The sequence below is a fragment of the Dermacentor albipictus genome, chromosome 6 (assembly GCF_038994185.2).
Source record: "Dermacentor albipictus isolate Rhodes 1998 colony chromosome 6, USDA_Dalb.pri_finalv2, whole genome shotgun sequence".
Classification (NCBI taxonomy): domain Eukaryota; kingdom Metazoa; phylum Arthropoda; class Arachnida; order Ixodida; family Ixodidae; genus Dermacentor; species Dermacentor albipictus.
In genome coordinates, this window is record NC_091826.1 from 94,868,210 (window position 1) to 94,885,957 (window position 17,748).

The 17,748-nt window shown below is 49.6% G+C and overlaps 1 long non-coding RNA gene and 1 pseudogene across 1 annotated transcript in view; one reads left to right on the forward strand and one right to left on the reverse strand.

Moving 5' to 3' along the window:
* The window catches only part of LOC139061295 (uncharacterized), a 108,369-nt gene extending 98,584 nt beyond the window's left edge, over positions 1 to 9,785 (reverse strand). Inside the window, exon 1 of the long non-coding RNA XR_011515344.1 lies at positions 9,548 to 9,785. This is a non-coding gene — a long non-coding RNA (uncharacterized lncRNA). The remainder of the gene's footprint in view (positions 1 to 9,547) is intronic.
* Positions 1,884 to 9,249, forward strand: LOC139061431 (piggyBac transposable element-derived protein 2-like; annotated as a pseudogene).
* Positions 9,786 to 17,748: the final 7,963 nt, after the last annotated feature.

Here is a 17,748-nt window from a genome sequence, read left to right on the forward strand (position 1 = left end):
TTTAATAGCAGTAGTGATGATATCGGAGCCTGGATGTCTTAATTAGGCCGCTCGCTTAGTACATTTTCCAGCTCTGAAATCGTAACCTCTTCGAAGTATTGAGTAGGCGGCTTAGCGTGATTGGGAAATATCAACTTAAAGCGACATTGTAGACATTTAGCAATATGTTCCAGTAACTTGGCAAATTTGCAGAGTGTTGGAACGACAGAGTCGACGTTTATTTGCACCGGGAGGACCGTTTTATTTCTCAGAAATCGAGAAAGTGATTTTTTGTTGGTCGCCTTTGCAAGGAATTCGAACTGCTCAGAATAAAAGTTGTCATTCGCATTTGCAACTGTTCTTTAAATGTTGCTGCCGCGAACTTATAGTCTCTCCAATTGCTAGGACACTGGTTATGAAGTAGTTTTTGCAACGCTGCTTTTCTTAGCCTGTAATGACGCGAGCACTCTGCGTTCTACCAAAGGTTAGAAGACCCGCTTTTAGTGAAGGGCACAGTCAATTCTGTTTTTTATGGATTCCTTTAAAACAGTAATAAATTTATGGGTAGTTCTTCGTTTTCTAATTCTTGATCTGATAAAGCAATGTGTAACACATTTTTGAATGTGTTGAAATTAACAGTATTTAAACGCGTAATAATCTGAATTTGTAGGCATACAAGCTCAAAAATAATAGAAAGATGGTCACTGCTTGCGCCCGAGTTTATAGCACACCAAGTGGGGATAGAAGAATAGTACTAGCGAAGGTGAGGTCCATTGCGGAGGGAGACTTACTACAAATAAATGTCGGTTTTCATGTGTTCATTCATGATAAATAATTGTTAGCAGCCCAATCCCACAAAGGTTTACCACTAGAATCGTTCTTGTACCCCCCGAAGTATGGTTGGAGTAAGACCCCGGCAAAAATGAATCCTTTTGTACAGATCGTAATTGCCATATCTAGGACACGAGTATTCAGAATACCTCTAAAACTCAACTAAACATGAACTAAAGTGAGTGGGATAAAGACTGAAATAAAAATGTCTATAGCAAGAATTTCACATTCTAACAGCATAAGCTGGTAAGCAATTTTAGCTTGGTGAGCAATTTTTAAGGGATGAAAGTAACTATGCCGCCACCACCAGAGGGATGGTTCAAGCAAAATCTACGGTAAATTTAGGTGAAATGCCTTTTCTACTGATGACCATGTTTCTTGCAATGAAACGATATTCGGTGAGTGTTACATACAGAGGTAATATAAGTCAATAGCAGCACAATAATGCAACGGCAATTCCAGTTATACTTTCAGCGTACCTATGTTGTGTTAAGACCGACAGCAAAAACTGGCTTGTCGAGGATGCTATCCCCTAAGATTCCTTTTTGAAAATGATACCTTTCTGGCACTATTTAGTCTTCATGTTGTGTGCCATTGCAGATCCTTGTGCGACAGGAGGTGTGCAACGTTTAAGTTAAACCATTTGGGACCACTGCACTTTTAAAAGTACAGCTACAATTCCATTTCTTTTTTATTGGAATATGAGTATTTCGTTTTGCGTAGTTCGCCATTCCGCTGGCAGGGGGACAGGCAACACTCCCAAATCAAGCAAGCGCGTTCGTAGCGCTCCTCGGAGTATATGTCTACGATCAACTATCGCTAATCTTCATTCCCGCCAACCGAACAGGTAAGCGCTTCGTAAACTTGTTCTCCTGGCTAGAATAATCAATATTTCATGAAACCTCTTTGTATATAGCTTCAAGAAGAGCAGTAGTAAGCATTGAGTGCTGTGAAACTTTTATATCTTTCACGCTTTTTGTGTTATATGGGAGTAAACCTTGCTTTACTATTTTATAGTACAGCGGGACTTCGTGTGCGCACAATGGCAGTCACTCTTGCAGGCAGCCGATACTATGTATCCGGGTCTTTTCTTCGGAAAGAAACTGTTCTGTCGGCTCAGCGAAGCACTCGAGGCTGCAGCAGATATTGCTCAGAGAGCTGGGGATGATGTTGATGTCATAATCCCTCCAGACCCATCAGCAGAAACAGATGAAGAGGAAGGCGACGAAGACTGTATGGGTACTATGCCAGTGAATGACGTTTCTGGTAAGAACTTTTTGTCTGTTTAATACGGTAGCGCCTAGTTAGGCACTTTGCGTATACTTCTTGTTCGGCGTCAATGACCGCGACACGAACAAACTATTTTTCCTCGTTATTTTCATCTGTAGTAGCCTCTACGGTATGTAGCGGTGCTGAAGCCGGGATAATCGAACAGGGCTTGGAATACACGAAGGTTGGTGATTCAGTGGGGGGGGGGGGGGGAGGCAGTGTGCACTGTGAATATGCGCATCAGTTTCAGCAGATGTCTCCGAGTGTACTCCGATGTACCTTGGAGGTGCAGTTCACCCTGCGCGGGAGCAGGTTCTTACCGATGTCACGGCTTCCTGTTTTCAGCGAAACAGACTATAGACATAGCCTTCGAAATCGTGTAAGTCCTTTACATCAAACCATTTTTCTCGAAGTTCATTGGTATCGAAATGAAGATGAAGATGACGACTGCGCCCTTGCGTTGAAGCGCGCAAAGGTTCCTGCCGTGAACTGGACCAGGAATCAACCTGAATATACCTGGGAGAATTCAACTGACAGGGCAGCGGAGCGCAAAGCCATGTTGCGGTCTTTCAACAACGGTTATTCTCCGAGTCAAGTATTCAGCACCATTCTTAATGATAAAATACTCACTCATATATTAATACAGACTGGCAAGTATGCAAAGCAGAAAAATGAACACGGCTTTGCTCTCGATTTGGATGATCTGAAGAGGTTCATCGGTATTCTTTTGCTGTCTGGGTACCATAGGCTCCCTCAGAAACTTTACTGGTGCGCTGATAAAGATGTTGGAGTGCCCTACGTAGCTAAGCGCATGAGCCGAAATATATTTCTTGAGATAAAACATTTTTGCATCTACCCAACAATGACTTGATTGGGGAGAGGACTGATCGGATGTTCAAAATACGTCCCCTCATGAACCTACTGAACGAGCGCTTTCAGCAGAACGGTATCTTCCACCGAAACCTTTGTATGGACGAGTCTATGGTAAAATATTTTGGACACCATCCTTCCAAACAATTTATGCGTGGCAAGCCAATTCGCTTTGGGTACAACAACTGGATAGTGTGCAGTTCTGACCGCTACTGTTATGGTTTTGATAGCTACAGTGGAAAATCTCTGGAGAATCTGCTGAGAACTCGCGTTCTTCTCTCTGTACTTGAGGCAATCTTTGATCCTAGTGACCACATAGTCTTTTTCGACAATTTTTTTACAAGTGGGAATCTTCTTGTTACTCTGCGTGAAAAGGGGTTTAGGGCAACAGGCACTCTTTGCGAGAACCGCCATTTGAAGTCCCCTCTTCCAGCTAAAAAAAGAAATGGAAAAAAAGCACAGAGGAAAATGTTTTTATTGTTTCAACCCCGTCGGTGAGGTTCTTCTCGTAAAGTGGAAGGACAGCAGTGTTATAAGAATGACAACGAACTACGACGGTATTGAAACCACGTCCTTTGTAAAGCGGTGGTCGTCTGCAGTTCACGAAAGGGTGAATCTTCCGCAACCGAAGCTGTTCAGCAGCTATATCAGTGGCTTGAGAGGCGTAAACCTCTTAGATCAAGCCGTAAACCACTATTGAGTTGGCATTCGCGGCAGAAAGTGATGGTGGCCTTTGCTTACGCAAATGCTAAACGTAGCCGTAGTGAATGCATGGAAAATTTATCAAGTTGTTGCAGATGACCTAATCTACCTCCTTGCGTTTCAGAAAAATGTCACGCGGTATGACCTGCGTGTCGGCACAAAACATCACGCGACTTGCAAACGGCCAGCCTCCATAGTAGGTGACATTGTACTTGACAGGGGAGGCCACTTTCCAAATAAATTAGAAAAGCAGCTGCATTGCCAATATTGCCACAAAAGTTCAATGCGGGCATGTGTGAAGTGCAATGTAACACTTTGTTTTAAACACGAGTGCTTCAACAAGTTTCAGTCACCTAAGTAACAGCATGGAGCAAGTGTTTGTCTTGCAATGGGAAGAACCCAGCGTACAATATGGAGTACACCTCTGTAAGTTTTGAAAGAATAAAGATATTTTCTTGATACTGAAGGAATTGCCTCTATCCACTAAAGAGACACTGTATAACAAAAATAAACAGAATTGGTCGTGTAGATTTTTCTTGGTCCCTAATGGGCTAAGAGCACGGGAGCAAATCTTCATGTGCGTTCCTTGAGAGCCACAATCTGAGCTCCAATCAGTGTCCTGTTCTCCATGACACACAGGAGAGGTCTCGTTAGGTCGAAGTTTAGAAGGGCCTGGGTTTTACCTTTCTGCATCATTCGCATTTCAAGGCACTCAAAGTTTAAAGACCATGGTTGGAGGGGCAACCACCTGAAGGAACTGGTTAATGTGGGTGGTAACCGTTTCTGGAATGGATTTTTCATTGCCTTCTGCGTTGCCCTTTCTACTACCAAAGCTATAAAATCATGAACCGATGAGTCAACTGCATGAGGTAGTCGGTGTGCTGCACCAGCATACCCACGAGATCGCTCCGCAATGATAGAACTGGCTTCCAGTCTTGAGCATCTCTTGTATCCAGTTACTTCTAAAATTTGTAACTCCTGTGCTCTCGAAGGGCAATTAGTATGGTCAGTGAGTGAGAACCACTGAAGAGACAACAGCGTTCTTCCTGTGATGAACAATCTTTTAATTCGTGATGTTCTCCATATTTACGATACCGACGAACTGATCGGCGTCTCTTAATGCGATGCCCATAGCGCCAACACCTAATACACTGAATGGGGCGATGATACCGTGATTCAACCCGGTAAATGAGTCGTCACGCTTTGATCTGTCGGATGAGTTGTTCCAGGGAAGGTAATAATAACCGAATCTGTGGGTATCTTCTTGTTCTCAAACAAGCGAGAACAACGGAATGCGGAAAAGGATCTGGAACCAGAAAACGTCTAAAATTTCTGAAGGGGATAGGCTCGAGTCGACCCCACCAGTTACTCCTTTAACATAATCTAAGTGAGCAGAAATTAGGAAGCTCCCCGGATGTGAGGCAAACGGTGTACATTCACTAAAACTTCTTTCTGGGCGAGTTGGTTCATACTTGACATAAAAATTGTAGCAGCGCAAACACATGCAACCACAAAGTATCAAGGACGAGACAAGCGCTGACTGTCAACTAAATTTCATCGACGGAAGACGGATACCTTATGTAAGGGTTAAAGGCAGAAGCGAAGGGGGAAGGGAGTGATAGAATCAGGGAAAATGACATTGCGCATGGATGAACGAACGTGCCAGCAGTCAACGGAATCAGGCGCAGAAGAACAAGAAATCGAGAAAAAACTACAAAAAACTAGAAAAAGGCGAGGGATAGTAACAACTATCACATCAGTAAATAGTCGCTTCCAAAAAATCTAGCTCTGCAGCAAACAGCGAAACAGAAGGGGTGCTTACGCTCTTCCTGCCATATTTCTGTATGTGGAACGCTTCCGAACTGACGCGCGTCGGCACTCTCGCCGAAAATCTTCGTCTGTCCCAATCAAGCCTCGCATCCTGTGCATTCAATTACATGCGCGACCAAATGTGCGTACTTGTCCCTTACGTTACTTAAATTTCGGGCATGTCCATCAAGCGTTCATTATTGCAGCGGCCGGTTTGGCCGACATAAGCCTTTCCACATTTCAAGGAAATGGCGTAGACCGCTCCTGTGGAACACTTGATGAACGGCTTCTCATGTCTTAGCTAACAACCTCGTTTTTTAGAGCAGCAGATGCGTGGGCATAACTGTGCCAGCTTGTTGGGTGCCGAAAAAACAACAGACACCCCATGCCTGTTCGCTATCTTCTTGAAACTGTGCGAAGTCTTGTGCAGGTACGGCACAACCAAAGGCTTGTCGATCTTCCGACGGTCATCTTTTCCTCGTTTTCCCAGTTTTAGTTTCTGAAGAAGGGTCTAAGACACAGCAATCAAGACCGAATGGGAGAACCCGCTGCCAAAAGTTGGCTGGCCCGACTCTCAAAATTTTCTGCATTATGTGCGGGCACGACTTCTCAAGGGACGATTCCAAACTATGTGACACTGTAGCTCTTTTTACAGTTTTGGAATGTGCTGAATCACATGGTAACAAATCTTTTGTTGCGCGAGGGAAGTAGCCCCGGACACGTTTGCTGGGGCTACTTCCCTCGCGCAAAAAACGATTTGTTACTATATGATTCAGCGCATTCCAAAACTGTAAAAAGAGCTATAGCGCCGCACTTTTTGGAATCATCTTTTCAGAAGTCGTGCCCGCACATATTGCAGAAAAGTTTTGAGAATCGAGCCAGCAGACTTTTGGCGGCGGGTTTCCCTCATTCGGTCTTTATTGCTGTGTCTGAGATGCTCGCTCAGAAGCTAAAGCTGGGAAAACGAGGAAACGATGACCGTCGGAAGAACAACAAGCCTTTGGTTGTGCCGTACCTGCATAAGACTTCACAAAGTCTCAAGAAGGTAACCAACAGGCATGGGATGTCCGTTGTTTTTTCGGCACCCAAGAAGCTGGCACAGTTATGCCCGCGCATCTGCAACTCTAAATGAAAGAGGTTGTATGCTAAAACATGAGAAGCCGTTCATCAAGTGTTCCACAGGAGTGGTCTACGCCATTCCCTTGAAGTGTGGAAAGGCTTATGTCGGCCAAACCGGCCGATGCATTAATAAACGCTTTATTTATTTATTTATTTAGAATACCTTACAGGCCCATATAAGGGCATTGGGTAAGGGGGGACACAAAGTAAGTGTTTCAACATGAGTAAACAATATAAACATCAATACAGGCTTTCAAAAGATAAGTAAAGCAGTATAAGAGTAAACAATATAAATATCAATACAGGCTTTTACAAGATAAGTAAAGCGAAGCTCAATAAATGTTTGTCTAGGCTAATGTTTAGAGAGCGTAAACACAGTAATATACTCATGCACGCAAAAATAAAAAAATGCTAATGTGAGTCACAGGGAAGGAAAGCTGGTCACTAACATCCTTAAACAATGTTTCTACAGGAAACTTTGGAATTCTTCGCGAAAAGCGTCATGATCTGTCATGTTCGCAATGTTATCAGGAAGAGTGTTCCATACGGTTATGACACGTGGCAGTGCTGATGCGTTAAATGACAGTGTATTGCCGAATATGCGCATGAAACTATGGCTACTGTTAAGGCGACGTGACGTGCGCGCTGGTACTTCAAGAGGCAACACATGAGGTCGATTATCTGGGACGTATCTATGGAAAAGGCAAGGAAGACTTATCGTGCGAGGAGTTTCAAGTGGCTGGAGCGAAATATCTGCTTTAATCTTGGTCATGCTACAAGTTATGTCGTAGTTACTTTTGATGAAGCGCGATGCCCTGTTCTGAATTTTTTCTAGCATATTGTTACGCGACGCGACGTCAGTGGCGCAACTGGTAGGGAGAGCTCGCGTGATAGCGTATCGGGTGGCGTAATCAGTTGCGACGGCTACCCATTTGTTCCCAGAGGATGACGTGGGAAAGTGACCGAGGAGGTCTAATTCAACACGAAAGAACGGTTCCACAGGGACGGTGATCGGCTGTAGATAACCGGACGGTAGCACCTGAGGTGTTTTCCGACGCTGGCAGGGATCACAGGCAGCAACATAGCATCGGACAGAGCGAGTAAGACCAGGCCAATAGAAGCGGCGGGGGACGCGATCGTACGTGTGGGTTACCCCAAGATGTCCTGCAGTGGGTGCGTCATGCATCTCAAAGAGTTCAGTCTGTCGTAGATGTTTTGGCACGACAAGAAGGAGATCAGGGCCATCAGGTAGGAAGTTCCTTCGGTACAGAATGCCGCCCTGGAGGACATATCGGCGAACGGATGCGTCGGTAGGTGTAGAGCGCAGACGCTCGATGAGTACTCGCAGCGATAGGTCTCGGTACTGCTCATGAGCGATGTTAGCGAAGGCAGACACTGAGAAAATGCCGTCGGCGGTACTACTGTCGGCGTCGTCAGGCTCGACTATCGGGTAGCGAGACAGGCAGTCAGCGTCCTTGTGTAGTCGGCCGGATTTGTAGGTGACAGAGAACGAATATTCTTGGAGGCGTAAGGCCCAGTGACCAAGTCTTCCTGTAGGGTCTTTCAATGTGCATAACCAGCAAAGCGCGTGATGGTCTGTGACAACGGAAAAGGGTCGGCCATATAAGTATGGGCGGAACTTCGCAACCACCCAAACTAAACCCAGACACTCACGCTCAGTGATGGAATAGTTGCGCTCCGCGGGCGAGAGGAGCCTGCAGGCGTAAGCCATAAAACACGGTCGTGGCCACGCTGGCGTTGTGCCAGTACTGCGCCAATTCCTTGACCGCTTGCATCAGTACGGACATCGGTAGGCGCAGAAGGATCGAAATGGGCCAGAACGGGAGGCGTTGTGAAAAGGTCGATTAGAAGCGAGAAGGCAAACGCCTGGTTATCGCCCCACTGGAAAGCGACGTCTTTATTCAAAAGCTTGGTTAGTGGTCGTGCTATGGCCGCGAAATTTTCGGTTTGCCTAAGTAAATCACTGCCCGATATTCAGCCGCTCCCAGAGGGTGTATGGTAAGATACCAGGAGGGGGCCTCTCCCGTGTAATGGTTGGCAGAGTCGCGTGGCGAGGATCCGTCAAAGTACCAGGTAGTCCAAGCGAGCGAAGGGATCCTTCTGCTCCTGCAACGCTAATGGCGCTAGCAGTAAGGCGTTAATGCTTTCATAGCAGTTATACGGAAGCTTTTTTCGTTCTCCGGCTGCCCTCACTTCATCGTGCATGTCAGTTGCGTGTCCATCGTAGCCCCACGCAAACTATCGCCCTGCGGTGATTACGACGCATGATCGCCGAAACACTATCAACACCTCAACGACTCAGACGGGACTGCCTCCGCTGCCACAGGTCCAGCCTGTCAAGCACCACCAGCGACGACAGCCGCCTTCACGCCAGCTACAAAACCACCGTATCCGTGCGACTCATTTTGTGGGCTCGGTGGCTGTGCCGTTCCCATGTCCGATAAGCCGGAGCTCTTCGCCATGCAGTTCGGTCCGTCACGCACTTTATTTGCTAAGAAAATGAGCAATTACCTTATGGTACACCTACCAAGCCCCCAGTGCTGGTTTTCCAAGACTTGTAAGTGCTTTCCTGTTACAGGCTTCCTGTTGCTGCAATCAGGAGATATTAAACTGAACCTTGGTCTCGAGACAGTGGCAGTGCTAGCATAACTAAAATTATCTGCTGGGCAAGCCAAACTTCTCTCGGAAGTCCCGGATCTTAAAAATGAGCTCCTGGCAACCAATAACAACACCCTGACCGAACTCGGCGAACGTCGAACTAGTGTTGATACAATCTGCCAGTAAATTCAGCCCTTGAGAATCTTCTCGAATGGCCGGAAGCTTAACAACGGTGCCCTGGTCCTCGGCTGGGAATGCCATGCTTTCTCTCGTCATGTTGGCGTGCTCTACAACGTTTCGGTAACCACGGAAGCAAGTCTTCCAAACATCTATGCCTCACCCGTCTCACCTTATCTTGGCGACTGCTGCTTGCCACCAACTGAGATGCTCCCTGTCGACCAGTGCCTCACCGGCAATAGTACAGTTGACGGCCCATGCGACGACGCGGCGATGGCGGGTGCTTTCCCAGCTTCCGAGCCTTCGTGCGCTGTTACCCTCCTCTGGCAGGGCGGTTTGCGTCACGGGTCAATTGTCACGTGATATCCATGATATCCACTACACACCTTCAATGTCTTCAGCTGCGCCGATAGCGAGTCAGCCTAAAGCCGGTGCTGCGAACGAAATCTTTGGTGGGCACGACAGGAATGATGGCCTGACTTATCTTTTTGTTCATTCCGCTGGTCAGTTGCCTTTCCATATCAAGACTAATATCTAACGATTCATTTATAATCGTGCCTTTGTGCCCAGAAGCGGTTCCCTTGTCCTTTTTGTTCATTGTTATTGCCTTTGTGCGGTGAAGTTGAAAGTAATCCCAGTCTTCCGAGGGAACAGCATTCGGACACATTAACCAAATTACAGAAAACATTATCCGATTGAATCAAATGTTTAAATGAAGGGAGGATAACCAAAAAGCAATGTTGGACACTTTTACAGAGTTAAAAACACGTACGAAACGGTGGCGGATGCAATATCTGATATTAAAGTAAGATTTGCGACCATATAATTTCAGACCGGTAGTTTTGAAAAATGACAGCATGAACTCGCTGACGTGCCTGAAGCGGTTTGAAGTATAGCAATGGACGCTGCGTTCCTACGCTCCCGATTCGGTGATGCAAAAGACGCCTCTCGAAGGAATAATCTACTTTATTATGGTTTAACGGGCATAGCCACCAAGACCGCTGTTCAATCAGAGAAAAAAATATTGGTTATTCTAACTAACACTCTAAGTCTCAGCATAACTAGTAATAGCATATCGCGCGCACATCATATTGGTAGATTCACTCCAGGGAAATCACGTCCACTGATATTATATTTTGCTGCCTATACAACGATGATGATGATGAAAACTTTATTGAAAATGCCCGGCGATTTGGGTGGGGTGGGGCCATAAGCACCCCAGCCTAGGTGACGGCCTCGAGTCCTTGGACTCGGGCGGCTTCCTCGGCGTGCCGGACGGCCCACAGTCGATCGGCGAGGTCGTGGCTGAGCAGGGCCGCCTCCCAACGCGCCCCTCGGTTCGAGACTGCCATTTCTATCCCGTTCGTCGGAGACTCCTGCTGCTGGCTACCGGCGCATGCCCACAGCATGTGCTGCAGCGTCGCTCTGGCTCCGCACGCTTTACAGGCGTCGGACGGATATATGTCGGGGTAGCAGAGGTGAAGGATCACCGGGTTAGGATATGTGTGTGTCTGCAATTGCATCCAGGCAACCGCCTGTTTCTTGTTTAGGTTGGCGTGCGGTGGTGGGTATTTACATCTGTTCAATCTGTAGTGTTGCGTGATGTCTCTGAAAGCGGTCATTCGATCCCCCCACGTCCACTCCTGCATCGCTCTCGCGGTGGGCGAGACGTCGGGACTGCCGGCGGGCGCCGCGGCTCGGCATGTAAGTCCTCGAGCCGTGGCGTAGGCCGTCTCGTTTCCCGAGAGCGGAGGGTCCGTGTGGGTGGGGGTCCATACGAGGAAACGGTCGTTTTTGCGGCAAATATTGCCCTGTTGAATTTGGAGAATGCGGGCCGCTTCCCGGGAGATCCGGCCGCTAGCATAGTTGCGTATCGCTGCCTGCGAGTCGCTGATTATCGCCTCGGCATCCGTGGTGGCCACCGCGAGGGCTATCGCTGCTTCCTCGGCTGCCTCCGTCTCTTCCGTGCGTATCGTCGCGCTCGCGACGCAAGTTCCGCTATGGTCCGTGACTGCAACCGCGAAACCACGCTGCCGCTCGTAACGGGCCGCATCTACGTAGACAGTTTCTTTGTTGCTGCCGTATTTCTTTTGTAAATCTCGCGCGCGCCTGTTGCGCCGGCCAGCGTGATGCGTCGGGTGCATGTTCTTGGGCAACGGCGAAACGGCGATGCGCTCGCGAATCGGTATGGGTATCGCAACCTTTTCGCCCTGCTGTGTGTAGTAGCTGATGCCCAGCGTCTCGAGGATGTGTCGTCCGGTTCTGCTTTTTGACAAACGCTCGTACTGCGCGACGTTGTGCGCTTCTATTATCTCGTCTAGGGTATTGTGTAAACCCAGTTCGAGAAATTTATCCGTACTGGTATTGATCGGCAATCCTATGGCACGTTTGTACGCCTTGCGGATGAGGCGGTCTAGTTTAGTTCGTTCGGCCACCTGCCACTTGAGGTAGGAGGCGACGTACTTTATGTGACTGGTTACGAACGCTTGTACCAGGCGGATCGTATTGCTTTCTTTCATTCCACTATGTCTGTTCGTGATGCGTATCAGTAACCGGATCGTTTCATTGACCGCACGCTCTAGTCTGCGTACGGTTTCGCCGTTGTGGCCGTTGGCCGACAGGTGCAAGCCCAGTACCCTAATTTTGTGAACATGCGGGATGATGGTGCCGTCAGATGTGACTACTCTAATTTCTCTGTCGGCGTTCTCGGCTGCGGAATGGGAGCTCCTGGGTTTGCGACCCCTGCGCGTGGGTCTGTAAAGCAGGAGCTCCGATTTGGCCGCGGAGCATTCGAGGCCCGTGTCACGTAGACACTCCTGCACCGCGTCGACAGCCGCCTGTAAGGTTTGCTCTACGTGGCCGTCATTTCCCTCAGCAACCCAGTGCGTAATGTCATCGGCGTACAAGCTGTGGTGGAGGCCTTCTATCTCTGCCAGTTTCTGGGGTAATCCGAGAAGCACGACGTTAAAGAGCATGGGCGAGATGACAGAGCCCTGCGGTGTGCCCGTGCAACCTATGTCTATGTCTTGCGATTCTAGTCCGCCGATCACTATGCGGGCATGACGACCCGTAAGGAAGTCCCGTACGTAGTCGTACGTTCTCTCACCCAGTCCCAATGCTCGTATGCTTTCAAGTATCGCAGCGTGTTTTACGTTGTCGAACGCCTTTTTGAGGTCAAGACCGAGTATTGCTTTTGTGGATCGCGTGGGATTGTCTACGATGTGGTGTTTCAGTTGAATCATGACGTCCTGCGTAGAAAGGCCACGACGGAACCCCAGCATCGTGTGCGGCAGCATGTCTCGGTCCTCGAGGTAGTTGGTAAGGCGAGTGAGAACCGCGTGTTCCATGACCTTGCCGACGCAGGACGTCAGGGCTATTGGTCGAAGATTGTCGATTTGTACCCGTTTGCCCGGTTTGGGGATCATAATTATGCGCGCCGTTTTCCACGAGCTCGGTATCGCGCCGGCATTCCAGCACACGTTAATGTAATCCGTCAGCCGTTCTATCGACTCGTCGTTCAAGTTGCGGAGCGTTTTATTGGTTACGCCGTCCGGGCCCGACGCCGATTTTCTGTTGAGCTTGTGCAGTACCGCCCTCACCTCTGCTACGCTAAAGTCTTTATCTAGCTGCACGTTACTCTTCCCCGCGTACGCCGGATGCGAGACGGGGCTAGTTGCCTTGACGTAACGGGTTCGCACGGCTTCTAGAAAGTCCGCGGACGTGCCTTCGTAGTCGTGTACTAGCTTGTTAATCTTATGAGCGTGCGCTGATTTGGTCTCCTCAGGATCCAAGAGGTGCCGGAGGAGGTGCCATGTCTTGGCCATTCCTAGCTGATTTTCCATACCGTTGCACGTCTGCTCCCATTGCGTTTTGCATACCTGCAATGCATGGACTTCTATGTCTCTGTTTAGCCGTGCTATGCGTCTGCGTAGCGTTCGATTGTGTCGTTGACGCTTCCACCTGTCCTGTAAGCTGCGCTTGGCTTCCCACATGTGTAGGAGTTTACTATCTATCACCTCTAGGTGTGCTTCCTGCGGTACTTCCCGCGTTGCCGCTTCGACATCCCTCCTGAGCGTCGCGGTCCAGCTCTCGATGTCGTCGATAGCATCGCTGCCGCGATTATGCTCCTTCCGGGCTTTGCGAAACGCGTCCCATTCTACCAGCCGATAGTGGTTGCCCTTGGTGCCGTCCCGATGACCGTGGTGATGGTAGTGCGGTCCCACATCGACCTGGATCTCGATCACCGAATGATCGCTACCCAAGTCCTCCTGGGTGTTATGCCACCGCGCGCCAGCGACGTTCTTCGTAAACGTAAGGTCGGGCGAAGTGTCCGCACATACGCTGTTGCCCTTGCGTGTGGGCGCGGAAGGGTCCGTAACGAGCTCCAGCCCCTCATTCTGCGCGTCTTCCCACAGGCGCTTACCCTTCGGCGTTTCGTACTTGTACCCCCACGCCGCGTGAGGCACGTTGAAATCACCCGCGATGATGAAGGGCCTGTCGCCGGCTGCCTCGCTCGTCTTTCGCAGTAACGTGCTAAAGCGGTGTTTGCCTTTAGGTCTACTGTACACGTTCAATACAAACAGACCGCGCCCTGTCGTCGGAATAAGCTCAATCAGCACGTGCGGTATTCTGACGTCCTTGAGTTCGCGTTGCGCCACGGTGAGGTTGCGTCTCACTAGCGTTGCAGCGGCCGGCGGTGCTCCCGCGGTCACGGCCTCATCGATCGCTTTGTAACCGGCCAGCTTGACCGCGTCATTGGTTTCTTGTAATAGGATTACGTCAGGCCGTTCCCGGTTGCGTAGGAATTGTTGAAGATGCCCCCGTTTGCTCCTGTACCCCCTGCAGTTCCACTGCCAGATTGTGAACGTGTTCTGTGTGTTACGCGGTCGTGGGCGTTGTGTTTGTGTGATGTGTTGAGCCATCGTGACTGTCCGCATTATTATTTTCCGTCCGGCTGATCCTGCACCTCTTCGTCTGGTATCTGCCTAAGGTATGGTTTCCCAGTCGTCCGTACCGGGCGACCCGCTGCGCCCGGGAGCCGCATTTCAATATTGTCTATGCGCGAGTGGAGCGTCGCAACCATTTGAGTGAGTTGTGCTATTGCACTGCTCAGCCGTTCGGTTTGCGCGGTTTGCTGAGCTATTGCGCGGTTCAGTTGCGTTGTTTGATGCGCTTGTTGCGTCATCATCGTGTCTACCTTGTCTTCGAGTCTGTCGACTCGCTCGCGGAGTTTCTGCTCGCGCGTTTGCAATGTGGTCTCGGTCTGTTGCGGGTCTAGCGCCTTGCGTTTAGTAGGAGCGGGTTGTGCGTCCTGCGCCTCCATGACTTCCTCCGCGCTCTCGACCGTTCGAGCAGCTGCGTCTGCGGCGACTGGTTTGGTCAGAGGAGGAGGAGAGGGGGTTGCTGGGGCCCCTTTTAACGTGGTAATTTCGTTCTTTAGCCTAGCATTTTCCTGCTGTAGTGTTTTGATGACGGATTCTAACTGATCCAGTCGCTTCTGTAACACGCTTTCTGTTCCGTAGTTGCTACTCTGAGCGCTACTGCTGCTTCTAGTTGCTCCGGGGTTTCTATTAATGGCAGTCTCGGGTCGCGATAGCGGCGCACGAGGTGCGCCTCCGGAGGCGACCGCCGCCCAGCTCACCTGTGGGGGGTTGGATCCTCGTCCATCTTCCGCTGCAGCTGCATGGCTGGCACGGGCCGTCGACCTGCTGCGAGGCCTCACCGAGCGGGGGCGGGAGCCGGTGCGAGAGCGGGCTCGAGAACGAGTGCGGGAGCGAGTGCGGCTACGTGCACGGCTCTCCCTCGAGGCCGAGCGGCTGTCGGCGCTAGCTCGTCTCTGTGTGGGGCGTTGTCGGTAGCTCTCCTCTCTGCAGTCGTAGGTGCTGCTGCTGGCGTAAGCGGCCTCAGCCTCCTCGCGCATTCTGCGTTCCCATTGCCGTCGCTTGACTAGGTACGGCGTCTTGTACCTGGCTTTGCACTTGCGGTCCCCGGTAAGGTGACCCTTCCCACACAGTTGGCACACCGGCTCGCACCGATGGTTGTCGGGTGGGTTGCTGCATCCGCACCCGCGGCACTTTTTGTCGTTCGGGTTGGGGCACACGTCGGTCCTGTGTCCCAGACGACCGCACTCGTAGCACATGTCGATTTGTTTCTTGTAGAGAGAGCACCTCATCAACATCCCGCCGTAGTTAACGTAACGGGGCACGTAGTAGCCGTCAAAGAGGATGACCACGTTGCTCGTGTTCCCCATGCGCTTGGCATGCAGGACGTTCGGGTTTCGCTGGTTCACGAGACTTCTCACGACGTCCGCCGGCTTTTCGTCTAGCGATATGCCCCTGATAACACCTTTGGATGTGTTCTCCGGAGCCGCTCTGTAGGCGCTTGCTTCGAACTCGCGGTCGCCAATGCGCAGCTTGCAAATGCTGCCGTATCGTCTAGCGCGATCTTCTGACGGAGTGCTCACCACTATCACGTTTTGACGCTCATTGAGACAAACGCTGTCCTCCTCAGCTGCCTCGCGTCCCACGCCTGCTGCTTTGCGTATGCAGCAATGGACGCGGTCCTTCTGGTACTTCGACACGTTGATGCCGTCCCGGGGCCGCACGATGATCTTGTAGTCGTCCGTGGGTAGGTTGGGCATTCGGCTCGCCATGGTGATCTTTCGCACGTAGTGCGTCGCTTGTTTTATAGACGCCGCCTTCTCGGAAGACGCTGTCGCGGCTTGCTGGTTCGTCGCAGGGTCGTCGTCACCCGCCGCCTTCTTGGTGTTACGCTTGATCTCGCACCATCCCTGCTGTTTTCCGAGCTCCGTCGGCGATATTTCCTCCCCGTCGACTTGCACGACTTCCATCTCGGAAGCCGACGCAGCGGATCGGGGCTCCGCTGACGCTTAGGCCTACCGTGTCTTGTGTACCAGCCTGGCTGTCGTGCCGACGTCGCGACGCGGAAAATCTTCGAAAAGTGGCCGGAAAACGGGCTCACCTGCCGAAATCTGGTATCGAGAGAGTCCGTAGAACTTTCGAAAGCAGCTGGGAATACCGTGAACAGGATAGCTGTAGATAATTCGCCGAAAACCATAGAAAACTTGCGGAGCCGGTGCGACGCGCGTCCGCACTCCGTGGCCCCTTAGCGGTCCTCCTCCCCTATACAACGAAAGAAGAAATTTTTTTGAACCTTCCATGTTAAAGAAATCAATATCTCTGTTAGTGAATATTTCCGTCCCGCAGCACGTCACGCTAGAAAAACCCATACCGAATACTGAAGAAGTCAGACTATACCATTTAAATTAACATATAACAAGCTACCAATTGGTAGAGAATGCTATGGCTACGACGCCATTGAACAAAAGGACTATGAAATAAAGCCTTTAGGTAGAACCCCAGATGATGCCGCGGCGTCTTTTGTACCCTTAAGATCGGGCCACAACTTTCCAACAGCGAATCCATAGGATAACGCCAGGGGCAGGGACCTCGATCCTATAATATCAAGACTACCGGTTCTTTTTACTAATATTCGTAGCTTCCTACCTGACAAAGATGATCTCTGCAGGCTAGCAAATGATTGTGATGCTGACATAATTGCATTAACTGAAACGTGATTGACGAGTAAAGTAGCAAACTTTGAGTTATTCCTCTGTAACAAAGAAAAGTATAATGTGTGCCGTAGCGATCGCGCTAACATACTAAGCGGTGGTGTTTTAACGGCTGTTATGAATGCTTTGACTGTTTCCTTTAGCCATATCATGTAACATTGAATGCGTATGGTGCTGCGTTTCTATAAATTTCAAAAATATTGTGATCGGTATTTTTTACCGAACACCATCAGCAGACCCGACGTTTTGCGATAGCATGTACGATTGTTAATGCCAGGCTTATCAGGATTTGCTTCCCCGGAGGACCATTATTATTTACGGGCGATTTTAACTTCTACAACATTTACTGGTCAAGCAAGCGTCCTTTAGTAAATACAACTTCAACAATATCGAAGCGTTTTGTCGACATATGTGCTGATTTCAACTTTGTTCAGGTCGTTACTTCCCCTACACGTGTAAAGAACACCACGTCATCTCTTTTAAATCTTGTTTTACCTTCACAGGCAGATATCGTATCTAAGGTCACACATTCACCCGGCTTGAGCGATCACGACGTCTTGCAATTTTCAATTAAACGGGCAAGTCTACCGTCCCATAACAGTATTAAAACCATTCGCGATTATAAAAACGGCAACTTTACCGCTATCAACTACAAAGTTGCTCTTTTTCTTGATAATTTCCTGCCTAATGTTCCTGAGCGCTCACTGGATACGACCTAGAATATATTCAAAGATAAAGTGCACGATCTCGTCAACAAGTCTATCCCGAAGGGGCGCATTTTT